General features: G+C 37.7%; 1 protein-coding gene across 1 annotated transcript in view; it reads left to right on the top strand.

Moving 5' to 3' along the window:
* INPP4B (inositol polyphosphate-4-phosphatase type II B) overlaps positions 1–7,194 on the top strand; it is a 173,381-nt gene that overhangs the window by 32,447 nt on the left and 133,740 nt on the right. The gene's annotated exons all lie outside the window — the stretch shown is intronic.

The following is a 7,194-nucleotide window of genomic DNA, read 5'->3' as shown; positions in this document are numbered from 1 at the left end:
GGGGGGGGAAAACATTGAAAGGCCTGTAACAGTACAGGGTTGATGAGGTTGTTTTGGAGGAATCAGACTTGAGTTTGTTTGGTTTTTGTTTTTTCTTTTTCTATTCTGTTTTAAAACGTTCATTTTTCCTAAAATGATGTCAAGGACTGTGGGTTGAAATTTATGAAGTAAATTAGATCTGAGCTATTCAGACAACTAAAGATGCTAGTGGGCCATCATATAGCTCCTCAGAGCTGTTCCTAACTGCTGTCATTTATGGCTTTACAAGGTGATAGGGGTATAAATGCTGACCTAGACCCTGGTGTGTGTTTTCAGTAGAGTTTGGGGGCATAGTTTTTTGTGTTGATCTACTGCATACATTACGTGATGTGGCCCTGAGAGGTATGGCAGTCTCTAATCTTTCTAACAACTGGCAGGTTGGTAACTATCTTAAAAATGTAAGGAGTTGAGGACATTGAGTTGTATGGTTTATATGTCCTGAAAAGAAGAATGGGAGCCCAGCTTGTCACGTTGTTGTGTCGGGTGGGATGAAACAAATCCAGCGACGATAGAAGATAATCCAGGAACGCATCTGGCAAGCCTACAGGCAGTCAGCAACAACATCACGATGAGCTCTTTTCAGAAAAAGAAAAAGCTGCTGCAGCTGTAACGAAAGAGCAATTCAGCAGAGCAGACTATTTGCACTGAACCCTTCTGGACTAAATGCCAAACACTACTAATGTGTCCAGCTTGATTCACTTTCCTATTGAGAAGCTGAGTAGTTCTCACTCTGTCTAGCCTCAGTGATTCTGATCATCAGCACACAGACGGTTCCTATCATATAGTCTTTGTCTTACGTGTCAAGAGAAGTGTTTTGTTGAATTTAGTTCTAATTTCACCATTAAATGGCTTTTGTATCTTCTAAACAAATTCAATTCAAAAGTCTGTTTTGTTGTTGCTGGTTTTTTGTTTTATTATGTTGTAAAACTTGTTGATCTGTGCTATATTTGCTTTTGTTTTCCAGAGGGGATGAATATTAATGTTGGTTATTTAAGCGGTTAAAACTATTTTAGATTTTAACTGGCCATTTAGAAGAGTAAGAACAGAAACTACTTTCAGTCTTTGAAAAAGATGTTTTAAAAGAAGTGAAGCAATAGTTGATATTGTGACAAAGGGAGATGTTAATTAAAAAAAAAATTTAGTAAATTTTGGTTTTTAATAACCAGCTTATCTGTTAAAACTTCTGAACTGAGATATAAATGATGTCCTCATTACTCCTGTTGTTAGTCATGGAAAAGTCTGTGAAGGCCTTGATCCTGTGCTTTTAAATCTTTGTTATACATGACCTCTGGAAAGGAAATGGTTGAATACAATTGGGGTCTGTCAGCATGTCCTTGATAAACTCCTGCCTGAGTTTTGCAAGTTGGGGCATGATAACTTGCTTCACAGGATAAGTATTGAAAGGCTTAAGACAAAACTCATACTCGTGTGATTTTTTTTGGTTCAGAAATCTTTTACTGTGAATATACATCACAGCATCACAGTGAATAAAAATAACTACTCATTTTTTAGGTACTCCAGTTTGTAGTGGGTTTTTTTGTTTGGTTGTGCGCTTTGGTTGTTTTTTGTCTTGCTTATTGTTTTGATTAATTTTGACTTCAAATAATTAGGAATGGAGAGTAGGTTTTCAAGAGGACACGAGGAAAATTTGGGGGAGGAGATGGAGTAAAATACTGATCCTGTGCTCATACAGATGTATGTAATTAGCGCAACAATATTATAACTATTAGAAGCGTGGCTTCTTATTCAGATACCTCAAGACCAAGCTGAAATTGGGATTTAGCTGAAACTGTTAGCCTGCATCCCACTGAATATTCGATCTACATGAGCTACATGGTGAAAAACGATGCAAGCTTTGTAGCAGAGTATCCATTCCGGTATAGAAGAGCAGTTGTAGCCCTCAGGGCAGTGCAAATGTTACTGCAGTCAGGCAGTACTCAAAAGTATTTGGAAGGAGTAAAGCTCAAAGCTCAAATAAGTCTTTAAGGAGGAAGTTCACTTAAGTTAGAATTCTGTCTTTGTCTGAAAGAGAATTGTGCTGAGTTACAGGGTGATCTGTTGTTCAATGTTTTTGGTATTATCCAGTATCCAGATTGTGACTCTAGCATACACAGATAAAGTAGCTAAAATAATGTTTCTAGTCCAATATTAAGTGAGAACATGACATCAGAAGTTGTTGCCTATCTTATTTTCTAACACCTCTGATTTTCAAGTCTGGGGAATACTGCCTTGCTTTAAATAGCTCTTTGCCTTCCTTTGATGTTAATGCACAATTATATTTATTTGGAATAATCATCTCTTGTTTAGCTTTTGTTTTCTGATGCTAAATAAATATGGCTACTTTAGTCTTATTACCTAAAATAGGCTTGCCATTCATTACAACTTTTTTTGAATATGAGTGAGAAGTGTATACAGTATTGCTGATAAAATAGAAATACCATTCCTAATTCATCCTAAAGGATTACTTGCTTTCTTTTAAGTAGTTGCATCTCATACTCAGCCTGCTTATTAATGATATAGTTAGGTCTTTTTCTTGCTGCGTTTTTTGAACTAATGTACTTCTAGCTTAGAGGAAGTGCTGATAGTTACTATTTGAATGCATTGCCTGGTGCTTAATATGGTTATGTTTCTGTTACTCAGATATTCCGTGTGTAATTCTGTCTGTATCACACTGAGGCTTTGCTCACTGTAGGTTCTGATGTTGTAAATTCACGGTAATACAGTTTTTGCTGTAGTGTTCAGTGGAAAATATTAAATAAAATTAGCTTTGTGCCTCAGTCTCAAGGAACTCTCATGTTTGAAACATACAATTTCCTCATAAGCCAGTTTGCTAACCTCTCTTATTTCTTTTCAGCTGACTAATAATCTTTGAAAAGGTACCATATCAAATGCTTTAAGTCCAGAAGTTAAGAGCTAAAGTATTTCTTTTGACTAGGCAATCAGTTCCATTACTGAAGAGAAAAACTTAGTCCAACTTAATAAACATGTATTTAATACACGGGTATTTTTCTAAGAAGTTTGATAATCATTATTAGGCAGATTCCAGTACAAATGGCTTTCATGTTAGTCTCTCCTAAAAGTTTGTTTACTAAAATGTTTTAGTAAATGAAGCTGAAATTAGCTGTGATGTTGAAATTAAATACCTAATAATGATATTTAGTAAGGCAAATCTGTAGGAAGAGCCAATACAATGTGTTCATTGAGGTGACAGTTGTGAACAACGGATCTGCTTTTAGACCCAGCAGCTTTTTCTTAAATTCCATTTAATATGTTGTTTTTCATTCATGCTATTCATAGAAGTTATGAACCTATGATTTCTTTTCCATTATAAAATAAAAAGTGATAAACTGGTCTGCTTTTTGCAGATTCGCTATTTAGAGGTGGGCTGGTGTCTCTCTCTGCATTCTTGCAACAGAACACAAGAAATGACTGGTGTTTACCTTTCAGAAGAGCTATATCCCTTCGGCTTTCTATCCTCTGTTCCATTTCCTCTCTATTTTTTTTTTTTAATTATCTGTAATGAGAATTGTGGCAAAACATTCACTGTAGTTTTGGAATTTGATTTTAGTTCACATTGCCTAGTGCTGCCTTTTGATTTTCCTTTTTTAATTTCAGTGTGGCTTTTTTTTTAATTTGGAAACTAATGAACCTTTTGCTGTCTAATAATTTCAGTTTTTAGCTCAACTTGTAGCATTTGTAGTTCTAATGTACATTATCTGATGTGGAATATTTAGCTTCTAGCTTATTGGCTTTTTTCTACTCCTTAAATATGCTGTGCTTGTTTGTATTATAATTTTTAATATGTATGAGAAACAAGGTTAATTTGTGCTGGATTATTTCTGCATCACTGAAATCAACTTTTAGTACCTGTAGCTCCGTCTCAAGGATCTCCTCAGCTAGAGATGAATTACATGGCTGCTACTATAGAGAGTACTGCAAAGAATCTATAGTTTCAAAATGTGGTGTCTGGAAATGATTTGTAGGAAAATAAATATCTGAAGATCAGCAGATCCTCCTGCGTGTTTAGATTATACTTCTTTTATTGAAAGAGGAAAAAATAGAAGCTGGATGCTCTCCTAATTTGTAAAGGAGTGAAAGTTGACAGCCGTTTAATTTCTTCAAATGTGACAGTTTAAGCAAGAGAGGAAGATGCTCTTAGTACAAAAAAGGCACCCTGAGAACCTAATGGGTTTAGGAATCTGTTAGAACATGTGCATTGCACGAAATCCTTCTTCTAAGACTTGATAATTTTGCAAAGAGCTGAAAGAAAATAAATTTGTTTGGATTTTTCGGACTCAATAACGAGCAGAAGCAGAATTGTCACCCAGCAGTCATTTATTATTAACAGTAAGGGTAACAGAGCCCTGGAACACACTGCCCGGAGAGGTGGTGGAGTCTCCTTTTATGGAGATGGGCTAGACCCATCTAGAAGCCTACCTGTGTGACCTGCTGTAGGGTGCACGCTTTAGCAGGGGGCGTTGTACTTGATGATCTCTTGAGGTCCCTTCCAACCCCTGCAATTCCATGTTTTTCTGATCTCATCAATAAGACTGTCACGAGGATGTATGTAGTGAGACAGACCTTCACCTCTAGCAGTAGACCTAGTGCAGGGGAAATGTAGTTCAGAGAACTAACATAAATCATCTGGTAGCTGACTGTAGGTTGTATTTATGGCTCCAAGGTGTTTTACTAGTTGTAAAATTAATACCTGCCCACCTTCGGGCATAATCACATTACATCTCCTCTGTTGAGTGGGACTCAGAATTTGCTGTACAATGCTTTAGTCACGAGTACATACGCCATAAGTAGCATAGTGGTATCTGGAGGAGTCTTGTTCTTTCCTCCTTTGTTATTATGTCCTGTGTATGTTGTCTACCTCGCTATGTCCCATACTGCAATATGTATTTTAAAAATACATATTATATGTATGGATGTCTATCTGCTGTCTTAAGTCAGCACCCAAATTCTTTTCTTTCTGGATCTGTGAGGCTTCTGTGTGATGCAAACCAATTTTCCAAATTCTCTGCGGAGCTTAATGACTTGAATAGCATGTTGGATAAGCGATACAATGCGGGAGTTGCAAATCAGAAGTCTCAGAATGGCTTGGCTTTTAATGTAGCTCAGCCCAGCTGGATTGCATGGCTGAGACATGTTTTTGGGGGATGGTTTCAATTTGGTGTTGGGCTTTGAAGAGGTATTTTAATAGTGCAGTGTTTGGAATGCATAAATGAGTTTCTTAGGGGGATACCCCTAGCTGTAAACAGAGGAAGGAAGCTGAGTAATCCTGTGGTATGTGAAATGGGAGACGTGAGCCTGTGTTCTTAATTCTGCCACAAGCATACTGTGATATCAAAGGCAAGTCACAAATGTTTTAGTTCTTTTCTGCAAAGGCTTTGATTTTTATGGAATTACTCCTAGTGCATGAGATGAAAAATGTTTGTGTGCATTGCTAGAATCTGTGTATGGTGTTAAGATGTTATGTAATCCACATTTCCTTTTAAGAGAAGATAATGTAGAGAAAAAAAATCAGGCTTCTTCCATCTCTGCGCCCTTTTTCCTTTTCTAACAATACTTGGTTACAAGGAAGTTCTCTAACAAACTGTCACTTTTTATTGTCATTAATAGCTTTAAACAAAAATGCCAAGAAGCTGAGAATAATTTGGAGTATTTAGCAAACTCTAGCTTGTGTTGTTGCTGCAGAGATATTTCTGAAAGCATCATCTTGAGTCCTTTGTTCTTGATTAGAGGAGATCCCTGCTTTTGGAAAATGCTGATGGCTACTTGGATATTAGGAGTAGGCATTCTAACAGAGTGGGGAAATGAAATGCTTCTTTCTTCATCAATTTTAGGCTACCAGTAACATAAAAATGGAGATCTCATCCTAGTTACTTCTACTTGACTGGCCACACTTAATATTTTTTTTTTTTTTTGTAGAAATATAGAATGAGTACAACAGGCAAAAGAGACTTTCTGACTGAATTGATCAGTGCAGGATGTTGAAATTGTCAGTGTTACTTGCTGCTGGTCTTGGGGTATAAGGTAGAGCTGGAGATTTTCCCCTACCCGTTCTATGTACAGAATCATGAGCAGAAAAATAATTGAATAATTTAAAAATAGTTTCTCAACAGCTGAACCGAACAATAGAATCACAGAATTGCTCAGATTAGAAAAGACCTTAAAGATCATTGAACCCAACCACAACCTAACCATACTACCCTAACTCTAACAACTCTCTGCTAAATCATGTCCCTGAGCACCACATCCAAATGGTTTTTAAACACATCCTGGGATGGTGACTTAACCACCTCCCTGGAGAGCCTATTCCAGTGCTTAACAACCCTTTCTGTAAAGAATTTTTCCCTGATATCCAACCGAAACCTCCCTTGGTGCAACTTGAGGGCATTTCTCCTCATCCTGTCACCAGTGAGAAGTGACCAACCTGCTCTTGCAGTAAGCACCTTCGATGTATTTGAAGAGAGCAACAAAGTCTCCCTTCAGCCTCCTTTTCCCCAGACTACACAGCCCCAGTTCCTTCAGTTGCTCCTCACAGGGCATGTTCTCCAAGCCCTTCACAAGCCTTGTTGCCCTTCTTTGGACCTGCTCCAAATGTCCTTTCTGTACTTAGGTGCCCAAAACTGAACACAGTACTTGAGATGAGGCTTCAGCAGTGCTGAGTAGAGGGGCAGGATGACTTCCCTAGTCCTGCTCACTACTCCTGATACAAGCCAGGATGCCATTGGTCTTCTTGGCCACCTGGGCACACTGCTGGCTTACATTCAGCCAACTGTCCATCAGTACAGCAGATCTGTATGGCATCTCTTTATCTTGCTTAAAGGTTTATAAGTTAAAGTTAGGAGAGGCAGAATGATTCTTTTAGTGGATTCGTGGCCAGAGTTTAACCTGCAGTGAACTGGGATGTGACACAGAATTGGTACCCAAAGCACTGCTGTGGCTCATGGGTCTATTAGCCTTTTGTTACAGGAAGAAATATTTTAAAGTGCAAGTTCTGTTGGCTATTACTGTAGATAATGAAAAAAGGAGTATGGCTTGAACTGCCTTCATGTAATAGCCACCTTTAATTAAAATGTATTAACCTTCAACACAATATTTTGAATTGTCCTATTTTGTTGTTGTTTGCCCCCTGGAGGGACCTTT

The sequence above is a fragment of the Meleagris gallopavo genome, chromosome 4, assembly GCF_000146605.3.
Source record: "Meleagris gallopavo isolate NT-WF06-2002-E0010 breed Aviagen turkey brand Nicholas breeding stock chromosome 4, Turkey_5.1, whole genome shotgun sequence".
Lineage (NCBI taxonomy): Eukaryota > Metazoa > Chordata > Aves > Galliformes > Phasianidae > Meleagris > Meleagris gallopavo.
Note: the sequence above shows the minus strand (reverse complement) of the source record. Positions and strands in the feature narration are given on the sequence as shown.